The following is a 16049-nucleotide window of genomic DNA, read 5'->3' as shown; positions in this document are numbered from 1 at the left end:
TGATTATTGTTTAGAGACATTTGTATTATTTAAAGTAAACTAAAATTGCTCTGTGTTGTTGTTTATTTAAAACATCTTCTTTCCGTGAAGCATGATTATGTTTTATACATGTTGTTTTTTAGTACCTAATTTAAATCGTAGGGTGCTAGAATTTTTGTCCAAAAAAAATTCTTTGAAAGCTTAAAGGCATTTTTTCACAAGAGCGGTAAGTATTGTCAGCAACATGCCAACCTTTCATTTTCAAAGAGAACTTCTTTATATAGATCTGAGAAATAAAGAGTTATTGCAAAACCTTTCTAAGTCATTGTGAAGTTAACGAGTCTTTGATCTTTGTTGGCTTCGTCTGACCATGTTTAAGCACGTAGATGAATCTAAATACTCTTCAAGTAACATTAAATGCATGTGGCTTCTATGTGCAACATGCAAGGCATGGCATACTAACTTATTTTCTCTTTGGCGTAACGTGCAAGGCTTGACATAGTTAGTTGACTCTCTAACACTAACATTTTGCCCTTTTAGAAAATATGTGTGTGTGAATCGACATTAAGTAAAATATTAAAGGATCTCAATGATGACAAATCATTTTCAAATCTTGTCAAGAGAAACAACGTGATAAAGATTCCTTGCACAGAGAATAATCATTTATAAGTCTTCAATAAGTACCATTGTTGGTATCCATGATAACATTGTCATTGAAGCATTCAAATTAATACTAGTTATAACAACTTCAGTATTATTAAGAAAGTAGCCAAAAATATTAGTATAGATAAAGATAAGCCAAAGTCGTCTCCCAACGAACACAAAATTGATTTCTAACAAATTAGTTCTTATAAAATCTATGCAAAAGGGTTTGTCAAATAAAATAAAAATAATAAAAGACCATAAAGATAAATAAAATACATAAAAGATTAAATAACAAAATAATAAATGATAGAAAGAAATAAAATAGAAAAAAGATAAAAAGTGATTAAAATAATAATAAAGAAAATATGTTTGTTTTTTAAAAATATGATTCATCATTGGTTTTCTAAATGTTATTGCTATTGAATTTTTGTCTAAGATTTCAAGTCAATCTATGTAACTTCCCAATTAATTTAGTGGTATCCTCACTTCTAACCAAAGTAACTTCTCTGTCAAAAGCAAAAACTTTTTAGATAATCATAACAAATTTAACAAAAAGTAACATCTCGATAAATATTACTATATCTAATCATGTTTATTCTTTTACCTCTTATATCAAGTAAAAATCCAATTAACCAAAGTGACTTCATGGTTCATTCTAATTAAAGTTTTCACCTTTAATTGAAGTAACTTCTCAATTATTGACAAAAACCCATTCAATCATATGAAAGTTTCTAACTTTTAACAAAGTAACTTCTGAATTAAAATTAAAAACCCTTTGACCCTATGATTGTTAACTTATGTAGATTTAACATTGTGCTAACTTGCTACAATATAAAAATCATCACTTTTACTTGATTAATAAACAAAAGACTTAAATAAACATAAATCAAAACAAGAATTAAAAAAAGAAACAAATTTATTCAACCTAACTTGGGAATCCAGTTAAGAAATTGCAACAGAATAAACCCAAGAGGCTTAGCACTCCATTAATGGTAAAAATAACATAAAAATAGGAGAAAATATAGGGGAGACACTAGTGCAAAAATCACTTTTTATGACAGTTATAATCCATCGGGCATAATATGTGACGTGATGCCATAATTGTAAATATTGTAAGACTTTCTATACCAGTTATCTAGAACCAACATAGAAAGTGGGGGTGGTGACAAATTCATAATAAAGTACAATTTTTTTATACCAGTTAAACATAGAACTAGTATAGAAAGTGATGTGGTGACACTTTTGTAATAAACCAGGTTACACAGAAACCTTTTCTCACTTTCCAAATCCTAGCAACCACACATATTCTTGCATTCTCCAAAGATGTCAAGCGTTTATGTGTGTGTGTCCATGCTCTGTATGTTCATGCGTGTGTCTAAATATGTGTGTGTCTGTGTGTATGCCCAAATAGTAAGATACCAACATAAACATAGTAGTATCTAAATCAAATCATTAATGAGTCATATGCATACAGTTGTAATAATTTCATAATCCAAACTCCTATTTATCCCATAAACCATAAATCAACACATGAATCTAGGTATCAAAATACACACACAAGGAATATCAATTTACGCATTATTCAAAAAACTCATATTAAGTACATCCTACCACATTTTAACACTTAACTCATTCTAAGCTACTCGGGTATGAAAACCTTAGTTTCATAGATCAAGGTACGTTTAAGACATCCATGTGCTTTAGGTGTGTAATGATAGAACAATTGGCCTTGGAAAAAGGGTTGAATAGAGCCTTAGGCTTTTTTTCGCATAGCACTAGACTAGATTTTCTAGCAAATGTTAATCAAGCAAACATAAAATTTTATGCTAATCCATCCCAACTCACATATTACGTCCAATTATCGGTGAGCACCTTACATAAGAGGTTCTAGTAATCAACCAAAGATTAAAAATAATATATAAATCTTTGCAGGTTACAACTAGTAGACAAGTCTCTCCGGGTTACCCCTTCTTAACCTCCCTTGCCCCTTCTTAACATCCCTTGATACTGAGAACTCTTAAGAATAATGAAACACACTCTCATAGAGAGTACAATTTAAGCTCACTCTGAAAATTTTGTTACGTGGGAAGAATTTAGAAAATTTTCTCACAACCCAATAAAATGAACAGAAGTAGTACAAGGCTTAGAAAAATATATCAATGTTGTGTTCTTAATTCAACTTGATCTCTTTATATAATTTCTTATAATTTCGTGGTTACTTGTATACAAGGTAAAAATTTGATCTTGCATTGTCTTTGTGTGAAGACTACAAGTTGTATCTCTACTTTTATGATTGTGAACTCTTGCTTTTGAATGTTCTTATATCTAAACCTATTAAAATTTAGCCTATAACATATAAGCATAAGCATATAAGATCATTTGTTTATTAAAAAACTTATCATAGAGAAGTTGAGTCATAAAAACAATTTGAATATCAATAGCATAGAATAGCATAGCCAATTCAATGTAACTTAATCTCTAATAATTATGGCTTAATTAGATTTTATAGAGTCACTTTATGATCTATTACACAAAGTCTTCTGGATTGTCTACTGAAACATTAGACAAGGTCAAAAGATTTTCTGATCAAAGGAAAATATAACTTATGTGAAATCTTTTAACTACAACAAAACGTGTGTTAGTAGGTTCATATATAAGAGTCCATAACACTTAGAGTGCTTGTTATTATCAAAACTATTTAAAGACTTATATGGAATAGACTATCTTCTAAAGTTCATAGGATTAGATGGTTCAGTCTTCATATTCAATAACCTCTTCAATTTTTCACCACTTTGGGTCTTAATGTATGTCATATACAGAATAAAAAAGTATTGATATCTTTGCTAATTCATAGGTTCATATACTTAAATATACAACACATAAACTACATCAATATATTGTCCTAAGTATGTGACTTAAACAATCAAGTCCAATGTACCAACATTAGTTCAATAAAATTTATCATATAAAATTTTTATATTCATGTACATGCCATATATTATTAATTACAATCACTCACATGTAATGTAATTACATTCATCATACTACTCAACTTATTTACATCACACAAGTTTCAATTTCCTTATAAAAGAGAAAGAAAATGCATGATAGAATCAATTTAATTCACTAATATTCAAAGAAAAATAATTGAGGAAGTAAATGAAAACACATACTGAAAGTATGTATTTCACATATCACTTAGCTCATACATGTATTAAAATCATTTTGTTGAAGTAATTAAGTTATTTATTTCATTAAATCTCCAACTTGTTCTTTCTTGAAATTCGTTAACCTTGTGTTTAGATGAGGGATTTCAACAATTCTAAAAAATTGAAATACATAGTTTTTGAATTACTTATAATTGAATTCTATTCATTTCTTAAATAATTTTTTGGATGGAGTAACTAAAATATCATAAATTTCAATTTTGTTTGAATTAAGTAATTTAATTTATATTTTAAGGCACGTTAACCTCTATCCTTAAGCTCGAGTTAATATAGCTCGACCTTCAATCTTGGATCACTCATCTCGACTTTTGATTTGAGTCGACTCTAGAAGATTCAACTTAGGTCGGCTAGGCTCGACCTTTAGCCTGGGTTGACTCATCTTGACCTTCAACTAGGGTCGATTGATTTGGCTTACTTAACTAGACCTTGAACGCGAGCCAACTCTACTCGAATTTCAACACAAGCCAACACAACTCGACCTTCAGCTTGGATCGATATGACTCGACCTTCAGCCTGAACCATCTTATCTTGACTTTTGGCCTTAGCCAACTCGGCTCGACATTCGGCACAACTAAACTATGCTTGTCATTTGTCTTGGGCCAACTCTTCTCGACCTTTGGTCAAGGCCGGCTTCGCTCGACCTTTAACCCGGATCAGCTCTGCTTAACATTCAGCATGGGCGGGCTCAACCATTGACCCGAGTTGACTCAGCTCGACCTTCAGTCTGAGCTAGCTCGACTTGACCATCAGTACGGGCCAACAAGGCTTGGCCATTGGCCTAATTCGACTATATTCGACCATTGGTGTCGAATCGGCTTGACCATCGGCCTTGTTGACTTGGCTCCACCTTTGGCCCGGGCTGACTCGGCTCGACCATCGTTGACGGATCGACTATTCCATCAACCTGTCCTAATTGGCTTGACCTTCTCCCAGTGCCGAGTTGGCTCTACCCTCAGCCTAGGTCAACTCGACTCGAACTTCGGCCCAGGCTAACTCAATTCGACCTTCAGCTCGGACCGTCTCGGCTCAACCTTTGGCTCGAGTCGACTCGATTCGAACTTCGGCTCGAGCTTACTTGACATTTGACCCAAAACGATTTAGTTGGAGCCTTCACCTCGGGTAGACTCGGCTGAGCCTTCATCCTAAGACGACTCGACTCGACCTTCGTGTGTAGAGTGATAATAAAGTGAAAAGTAGTGGAATTTCAAATTTCTTATACTTTTAAGGGGTGTTTGAAATTCTTCTATTTTATTCATTTGAAATATCTTCTGAAATTTCTTAAATTTAAATTTATTTCTAATTACTTTATCAAAAAAAAATCATTTTAATGTAAAAAAATTTAAATTATTTACACAAATGAATTATCATTCTAAACACAACATAACTAAATTTAATCATCATTGAACGAATTTCGTAGAACCACTAGTTCAATACTCAACACTATAATAATCCAAACAAAGCTATCATTTAGTTTCTAAATTTATACATGCATGAACTTATCAATCCATTTTATTTTCAATTTAAACCTAAACATAGCCCATCATTAATCTGTATATCCATTTTGTTTCCAAAACAAACCCAACATGAAATACACATCAAGGATAACTTTCTTACTTGATAGCTAGTTATAGTTCTAGAAATTACTATAAGAGAATAAGATAGCACCAAAATATTAGAAATCTAGTGCAAATTAATAAAATAATTCTAAATTTTAGTATAAATATCTAAACTAGTTAATAGAATCACTTTTTTGTAACTAAAAAAACTAACATAAAGTACAAACTCTAAAATAAAAAAGAATTTGAGAAATATTTTATTGTAAAATTAAACTTAATCTAAATTTTGATTCATTTAGGTAAAGTGTTTTATACTTTGTTGCTTTTATGAACAATATGGTCTATTGTTGAGAAAAAAAAAAATGAGAAACGGAAATGGAAACGTAAAGAGATAAGTGGGAGATAGAATAAAGAAGGTCAAGTTTAAGAAAAAGTAAGAAAAATAAAGCACTTGGGGAACTTAAGGCACGGGGCTTATATATATATATATATATATATATATATATATATATATATATATATATATATATATATATATATATATATATATATATATATATATATATATATATATATATATTTAATTTTAAATGAAATTTTTGAGAATTCAAAAGATAAATCAAAAACACGTTCAAAATTCATTATTGGAACAAAAAATTTTGCTCCATAAAAAATAGCTCGAGTTTGCTTTTCGGATTTTTTTTTTCCACTTGGATTTATTACTGAAAAATTTCTACATCCTATCTCCTTCGGTGGAAAAAAAGATTAGCTATAATATATTTTCTTAAGAAATGTATAGCTGTTATATCAATGTAAAAATTAAATTATCTAAACTAAAAATTTGAAATTTAAATTAATTTATAAAAACATTTGAAAATACGCAAAGTTTAAATGAAACCAATTTAAATAACAAACATACTACACTCTTAAGAAAAAAAAATCCTTTTACAAACACAAACGTTGATTATCAATGTATATTAATCATATAGTTTAGATTCATAGTAATTCTAATGGCCGATATTTAAATACGTGCTAATCATATAAACCATACATAAATATAATAAGATTTAAAAGATAATAATTAATTATTATATAACTACTGAATAAAGTATACACATTCATATTTTAATGAAATGACACCTAATGTATTTCTGATTTTGTTTCTTAAAATAAGCATGCATTCTCTTATTTTGTATTGTACATAAATACATGTGATGTGGAAATAAGAGAATCTGAAACATCAATTTTACACTCCTTTCATTTTTGCTTGTCACTTTTCAGCTCAATAATTGGAATTTGGAAGAAAGGTATAGTTCAAGTTTTTGCACATTATCTTTTTATTCCAAAACATCAAGCGATTTTCACTCGACAACTAAGTGTTGTATTGACATTAAAGTCAAGGTTTGGTATTAGTCACTCTTTCGTGGACAAAATCAGAACATGAATTTCTTTTCTTCTTTTTTCTAGTATGGTAGCGGAAACGTGGAGACATCATATTTTCGCACTAAAAGGTATAGAAACCAAGTGAATTTAATACAAACTAATAAGTCCAATAAATTTTATTTAGAACAAATTATTAATGACTCTTGAAATCATATTAAGTAAGTGAAATTTAAGTTTAAGATAAACTCTTATTTATATACTAAAAGTTAATGTAAGATCTCTACCATTTTCATACCTAAATGTAAAATATATGAGTATTTAGGTGAAATGTAAAAAGTAAATAATTTAAGTATTTAGGTGGAGTGATTTGATTTATAAATTATAAAAATTTATTTTAACATGTAAATATAAGTTGTAATTAAGTTTAATTATTAATTTGGTCTCAAATTGGAGAGGACACAATTAGACCGTTTAAAAAAATAGAAAACTAAATTTAATCAAAAATTTAAATAAAAGGAACAAATTAAAAAATTTCAAAACATTGAACCTTTTTTAAACAATTGGAGGACCAATCTGAACCTTTTTAACAAATTGGAGGAGTAAATTAAATCAAAAAATAATAAGGTGACCAAAATGAACTAAATTAAGAAATTAGATGACTAAATCACTAATTAAGCCTTAAATCTTCTATATTATTATAATTTCTATGAAAGTCTTCTTAAAATTTATAATATTAGATAGATACATCAAGACTTTATTAAAAGATTGTATCATTAATATGAAAAGAAGTAATAAGAGATGATGTTTGATTCATTTTTATTATTAAAATGTTTATTAATATTTTCATATATCTAAAATTATTTTTTTTTCATTATTACTAACTGTCACATGTTACTAACAATGTCATGTGACACAATTTTAACCTAACAAGTGGACAAGAAAAACTTAAATAACTCTAAAAAAAATTTAAAAAAAAAACTACAAACCGATATGTGACATGACTTTAACGTCATTAGTACAAATTTAATATAAATGATCTAATTGAATCATTTTTTTTAGATAGAACTTAATTGAAACAAAAAAGAAGCAACCTTCTTGGATTATTCCAACAAAAATTGGGATATATGATGCACCGATACTTCAATTTGGGTTACGTATCCGTGTTCGATACTTTACGATACTTTATTCATACTTATCAATGAAATATCTAATTTATGAAGTCGTAATACACTATAAGAAAATCTTTGAATAATGATAAATTTTAGTGACAAAATAATTAATCACTGTAATGACCAATTTATAAACTGAACATTATTGGTAACTAAAATAGTTCAAAAAATTATAATTGCTGTCTAAATTGATAACTAAAATATTTTATATTATAAATTGGTTACTAAATTGGTCAATAACATTAATTATCAAGGTTTTAATTTGGATTCACACAATAACAATCATATATTTATTACATTTTTAAGAATTGTTGTACACTTTTCAATAATTATGTTAATAATAATTGTGACGAGAATTAATAATAGTGTTAATAATAATCGTTGTAAACTTCCATAATCATTACAATAACTATTATGATGAACTTCAAGGTTATAACAATTATTTATTTTATAAAGTCAAACCGTTATTATAATTTCTTTATTTTAATTTTACCCTTAATTATTATTTTAAAAATTAATTATTTTATAAATAATTTATCTTTAACCGTTATTTTAAAATTACAATTATTTGTTTTATGAAAATTAAAAAATATAAACATGAACGTGTGTGTTTTCACTGGTTTAACTATAATAAATATAAAGATTTGATAGATTTCATGTTCTCAAAATAAGGTCATCCAAACAATATGCTTCCCTTCTTAAAGCCCTGCAAATTTTGTAAGGTCCTACCTATTTAGGTGCTAATTTGTCATCTCTTGTTGCTTGCATTTCTAAAAGTGGTCCAAGATTGATTCACCTCCTCACAATAGATGCTAAAATGTGCTATATAGTCAATAAGTACGAAGACTTAGGCTAGAACATTTAGTGTTTTATCTTCTTTTTCATCATCATCCGTATTTAACCTAATGTTTGGTTCTTCCATCTCATACCTATAATCTCCTATTTATTGTTTTGATTATTATGTTTATTATCAAAGATATTCCTTACTTCTCTAATAATACGATGATTTCATATGTTTGGTTAGCGTGCTTTAATGACATTATTTGGTTTAACTATTATATGACTGATAAAATATTTTATAAATCTAGTTTTTTTTTTTCTTTTAAGTATATCTAAACTGAATATATTTATTGTTTGATATCATTACTACTTAAGAACTTATTTATAATTGAATATATTTTTTCAAACTTAATCTTATGATCAACCTGAAAACCTGTCAATGCACATCAATATATGAGAGTAAGTATTGACTTTATCCTCAATTATTTCTTATATTATTCATCAAAACTTGTTACTAAGTTGAGGGTTCAAAAGTTTTCTACCATGAATTTCTCTTAGGTCTTCGATATCAAGTTGGAGTTTGGTTACAATAAATCCATAAAAATTTCACAACCCAAAACATTCCTTCTCACACCTCGAAAAGGTCATGTTCTACCTTCCCGAAGTAACACGTTTTATAATTTTTAATCAACATTTAGCACAATCTATTTTGTGATTATTTTTCTGATTAGGGTCTAACCTATTTTCTAATGGAATTCTCCAAAAGTGAAAATCATTGGCATGTGTTAGAATCCTACAAGGTGACAGAATTAGACGCTTAACCAAACTTGATTTTAATTCATCAACCTCTAATGACAAACATTGGTGGGAATAGATACATGCTCGTGTTCTATATATGCCTCGTTTTCCAATTTCTTAGAAGGGATCGACATAATTAAGTTTGAATCGGTATGATAAATTGATTAATTTGAATTAGGCTGAAAAGATTATCGGTTTTCGTTTTAAAATTACTATTCAATATCACATTAGTTTTAGATTTGAATATATAAAGTCAAACCCAAAATGATTCATATTATTATAGGATTTATTTTTTCAATTTTATTGAAGCCCTAACCGCTTTAGGGTTTCTCTTTTTCCCTTTTTGTATAGATTGATTATTCATTCAATCAGTAATCTAGGGTTTCTTTGTAATCCCTTTCCCTTTTCCTATAAAATCCTCTGGGTTTTCCCTTTAAGTATTATAAAGAACAACAGAAATACATTGTTTTTCTTACCTCTTTACACGCTACTTCTCTCACAAGAGCTTTGCTCTACATCACGCTCCAGATCTGTTGCATCCCTCTACTGTTGTTGTCTTCATCTTCTCTAAGCTCTCTCTTTCTCGCATTCTCTGCCATGACTGTCACTCTCTCTCACGTAGATATGAGACGGAAAGTGGTTGTGGTACTCGATTATGGTACCAGAGCAGGTTTTTAACCTGCATGCTTTTGCAAATTTCCTTCTTTCCATCAAGAACGTGATTCTAGGCATCTTTCTTGAAGAATCATGGATGGAAAATCTGAAACAAAGCCAGAATACACCAACCAAAAGGCCAACAACTTTGATCTTAATCAATCTCTCATACCCATCAGTCCCTACTACCTGCATCCTGGAGAAAATCTAGATTTTGTTCTAGTTTCTAACATTCTAAATGATACTAACTATGTTTCTTGGAGCAGGAACATGCAACGTGCCTTGCTCTCTGAGAACAAGTTGAAGTTTGTTAATGGTAGCATTAAAACACCTCTTCCCACTGATCCAAATTATGAAGCTTGGGAAAGATGCAATGCGATGATCCTTTCATGGATTATGAGAACACTCGCAGTAGATATTGCAAATAGTGTAATAATGTACATAGATTCTGCTAAAGAACTATGAGAGGAATTAAGGGAAAGATTTTCTCAAGGGGATTACTTTCAAATTTCTGATCTACTACAAGAAATCCACTCTATCAGATAGGGAGATAGAAGCATAAGTCAATTTTTTTTTTTTTACAAAATTAAAGAAGTTATGGGAAGAACTGGAGTTCTTGAGACCAGTACCCAACTACACCTGTGGAAAGCCTTATGAATGTGATCTGCCCAGATTCTTCTTGAAACAGAGGGAAACTAAACATGCCATTTGTTTTCTAAAGGGATTGAATGACAGCTACAACAGTGTTAGAACTCATATATTGCTCATGGAACCCCTACCTAGCATAAACAAAGTTTTCTCTCTTGTCATGTAGCAAGAAAGAAAGGGTAATGGTTTTGGAAATATGGCTAATGAGAACAAAGTTCTCATGAATACAACTGACATAGGATATAAAAGCCAAGAACAAGCTTATTGGAGAGGTCAAGGAAAAGGCAATGGGTCTCGAACACAAGGAAGAGGCAGAGGCAGAAATCCTAACCAAGGAAAGCAATGTACCTATTGCCACAAGATGAACCACATTGTAGAGGAGTGTTATTCAAAACATGGATATCCCCCATGGTATAAGCAAAGGACAAAACAAAACAAAAGGTCTTATAGTAATAAAAATTCTAGCACTCAACAAATGTGCAACCTTAATGTCAATTCTGAACCTAAAAAATACTCTTATCATACTCCAGAGGAAGGTGCTGCCACTAAAACCTTGAGTATTGAGTAGATTTAGAGGTTGTTGAAACTTTTGGATGACAAAGATGAGCCAAAGCGCACTGTCAGCCACATCCAAAGCTTCAACAACAGTGCCTCAACTCACAAGAATCAGCAAGGTAAGGTCTGGATTCTTGATACAGGGGCCACAAATCATGTGACCCATGACTTAAGTCAATTTTCTAGTTTTTACAAAATCAAGCCGATTACTATTAGATTGCCTAATAATTCCACTATTGTTGATGAATTTGCTGGAACTAAGATTTTTTCAGACTCTTTAATCATTTTTAACGTTCTATACATCCCTGAATTTTCTTTCAATATAATATCTGTTCAAACTCTCACAAAGGACTCAAATTGCAAACTAATTTTCTCTTGTGAGCAATGTTAGATACAGGACAATCATTCATCCAAGATGATTGGACATGCTATCATGATAGAGGGGTTGTACTACCTTGATGAAAACACCTCTACTTCACAAGATCATGTTTTTGTTAATACTATTGTGAATTACTCTAAGAAAGACATAAATGTTTGGCACTACAGACTTGGACACCCTTGTAATAATGTTCTAAAGCAAATTTATAGAACTTTTCCTTATGTTCATGATTCTTGTAAAAACATATGTGATATATGCCACTATTCGAAGCAACACAGGTTGCCTTTTCCTGACAATACCATTGCTTCTGATAGTTGTTTTGATTTAATTCATGTTGACATATGGGGTCCTATCTCTATTCCTTCCATACATGGGCATAAATATTTTCTTACTATAGTAGATGATTTGTCTAGACATACTTGGGTGTTTCTCATGCATTCTAAAGGTGAAACCAGAAACCTTCTGTTAAATTTTGTTATCTACATTAAAAATCAATTTAAGAAGGATATTAAGACCATTAGATTCGACAATGGTCCTGAATTTGAGTACGTTGATCTTTATAATAAATATAGCATTATTCACCAAAAGAGTTATGTTAATACTCCACAACAAAACTCTATGGTTGAAAGAAAACACCAACATATTTTAAATGTTACTAGGAGCTTGCTTTTTCAATCAAATATACCTAAATGTTATTGGTCTTATGTTGTTAACCATGTTGTTCATATAATAAACAAAATACCTTCTGCTGTTTTGAAAAATAAATCCCCCTATATGAAATGCTTTACCTAAAATCTCCTACTTATCTTGATTTGACAACCTTTGGATGTTTGAGTTATGCTTCTACCTCTGATGTTAATAGAAATAAACTTGATCCTAGGGCAAGAAAATGTGTTTTTATGGGTTTCTGAAATCACGCAAAGAAATTTGAGATTATTTGAAATGAGAATATAAAAGGAAAGGAGAAGATTTGATACATGCAAGTTTTATACTTGAAAAGGGAGTTTGAGCTATATATGATGAAAGAGTATGAGACAATTAAATAATATTTAAACAAATTGTTGAGTATTAGTAATAAGATAAAATTGTTGGAGAAGGAGTTTCTAGATTCCAGACTGTTGAGAAATTTCTTGCGATGGCACTAGAGAGATATGAAGCATTCATTGTTTTGTTAGAAAACACAAAAAAGTTTTGTCTATATTACTTTGACATAAGTGATACATGTCTTACAAGTACAAGAGCAACGAAGAGATAGATGCCTTGCAAGCACAAGAACAACGATGATTAATAAAGACAAATATGCAGTTAAAGGTGCTTACTTCATACTAGAGAAAATGCTCTCATAGTCAATAACAACAAAAGGAACAAATACAATACATAAGTTTTTTCATCTTGTCCCTATTCCAAGAAAAATAATTACCAACCTAACAAGTGTTGGTGGAGGCCACATGTAAAATGCCACAAATGTTGTCAATTGGGACATGATGCAAATTCCAAGATCCTAAAAAAGATGTCAAGATTGTAGAGTAAGGACTAGGGAAGGAAATATTTATTACGACATAATATATTACAACAAACAAGTCTACAAAATGTTGGGTTATAGATAATGGTTGTACAAACCACATGTTATGATTGAGAACTTTTCAAAAGGCTTAACAAATCAAATATTTCCAAAATAAGAAATGGAAATGGAGAACAACTTGTCTGAAAGGTACATGAACAATTTCAATTAAAACTCCTTCAAGTATCAGATTAACTTTTGATGTCTTATATATTCCTGAGATTACTCAAAATTTGTTAAGTGTTACTCAAATGTTAGAGAAATGTTACAAGGTCTCTTTTGAAAGAAAAAATTGTGTATTCAAAGATGCTAATAACCTAAAAGTATTCAAAGTTCATATGATAGACAAAAAATTGATTTGTGAAACAATACTTAGACTTTTCACTTTATTACTTGTACAATTTGATACACTTATCAATCTCGTAACAATGTTTCTTATAGAAAATAAGAGCATTTAATGCATCCATGGAGTGCATTTAGTGCATGTTCTATATGAAAGATCATTAGACCCAAGTTAGGTATTCAAGTAAGTGTGAAACTTTTAACAAATAGAAAAAGTTTTTGCAATGATTTTTTTCTTACATATGCCTATGTTAAACCTTTCATCAAGAAGAAGAAGAGCGGAAGAGTTCGATTTGCAAAAGTGATATAGTCAAAAATCTTTTTGCATCCTAAAATAACTTTGTATAGATAATATTGTATTCGCTTCAAAAGGCAAGCATAAACAATTTTTAGAACAAGTGGCGGGGAGGAAGACAAACAAGTCGGGGAAGGAGAAGAAGAATTAGAGAAAAGAAAAAGTAATGACACATGAAAGAAAAATGTTCAAACACTACTATATAAATTGAGATATGACAATAGTTCAAAAGCAACTATCATTGTAGAGTGGAAACAACAACACTTTAAAATGAATAGTCGTTATATAGTTAAAGAAAATATTAATAGTACCACTAGCCACTAATCAAAGATGGTTGTAGAGGAATTGACGATAGAATTGTGAAATTATTATTTTACAATTGTATCTACTTTTCTACTGTCATTGTATATGGGTAACTTGTGTAAGGTATTTGAATGATAGTCACTTCGTGATTCAGATCGATTGTATCACCAAAGCTACTATTGTACTTTCTTGTGTATATATACAAGAGATTCTTCACTTTTTCAGTGTGTATTATACATTTGTTTCTTTTTCATTTCTTATTTATTTGGTTTGAGTCTTTTGCTGAATACTTTAAAATTTAAATATGTAAATTAATTTGTAAAATACTTTTATTTTTTTATCAATATATTTTTGTTTAGTTACACAATTAATTTAAAATAAATTAATCTTTTTTTTTTCAAAACACTTATATCTTTAAAAGAAAATTTAAAACTAAAAAGATCATTATTAAATAGGTTTTGTTTTATTTATAATGTTTTTAATTTGTGTGTTAATGCTAAAGAAAATTTTTTTCCTCTAAAAAGCATAAAAGAAACTTCTAAGAAAAAAAAATCAAGTGAAACATAGAGTTATTTTGGTTTGTAAGCTCTTGTCTCATAACTTCTTAATTTACATAGACACACAAGCATGTACGAACAAACGCACGCTCACACGAACAAACGCACATATGCACAAACACACACACACACACACACGTGCACACACGAACGAACGCACTAACGCACTCACACACACATACAGACACAAATGAATGCACACACACACACATGTAATCTCCTATGTTTTGTATTCGTTTTTAATAAATTTTCGGGTGATGACAAATTATTAATAGGTTTTTGGGTATCAACATTGTTGAGATGTCAAAGTTCATAATGCCTAACATGATCTTATTTGGACATTATTTAAAAACAATAGTATGTAATCACATAAATAAAATTTTAGATATATAAATATTTATTTCTTATTTTATGAGAAATAAAAAATCATAAGATTAATGATATAACCGATTTGAATTAAAAAAAATAAAATTTGCTAACATTAAATAATAAACTTTCTTTTAATAAACACCTTTCAAATTATATAGTATAATATTTAATCAATTATCAATGTAAAACATATTACACTCCTCACATGCCATAGAAACTAAATTCATTCATCAATCCTACTAAAATCTAAAACAAAATAAAACCTTTAATCTGTTGTAACTAGGCAAAAGTGAAGTTTTGAACTCCACACACAATTTTAAACTTTGACTATGCACTGACCTTGAGTAGCATCGTTCTGAACATTTGAAAACTAGAAAGCCACTTTAATTGAAGAAGAAACGGTTCCTCGTTTTCTTGTTCTCATAATTCACATTATAGTATATTTTATGGGTGTCAGGTAGAAGCATGAAACATAACTAATAATAACAATAGGCTCTGTGATAGGTCATTGATGGTTTGAAAGACTTTTAGACTTTACAAAAAGTCCTCAGTGTCCAAGAAAACAACGCTGTTCAATTCAAAATTAAGGAATCGTGTCCGAGATTTCAGAAACCTGCGATAACACATCATATATCTTTTGATTAGGATCATGAAAGCACACTTGGACCAATTGTGATTAGAATCATTATATGATTATCTTTAGATAACAATTTACAAGTGTGAAATAAATTTTCTATTATGAACTCTTGAATTCAACTAGTGGTGTCAATAATTTTTTTTGGTTGAACTTAAATTTCATTTGTGTTGTATTATTAATGTTGTAATTTTTCGATGATTCTCCTGTCAGAT

The sequence above is a fragment of the Vigna unguiculata genome, chromosome 1 (genome assembly GCF_037176805.1).
Source record: "Vigna unguiculata cultivar grain cowpea cultivar isolate G323 ecotype 2 chromosome 1, ASM3717680v1, whole genome shotgun sequence".
Taxonomy (NCBI): Eukaryota; Viridiplantae; Streptophyta; class Magnoliopsida; order Fabales; family Fabaceae; genus Vigna; species Vigna unguiculata.
This window is presented reverse-complemented; position numbering follows the sequence as displayed.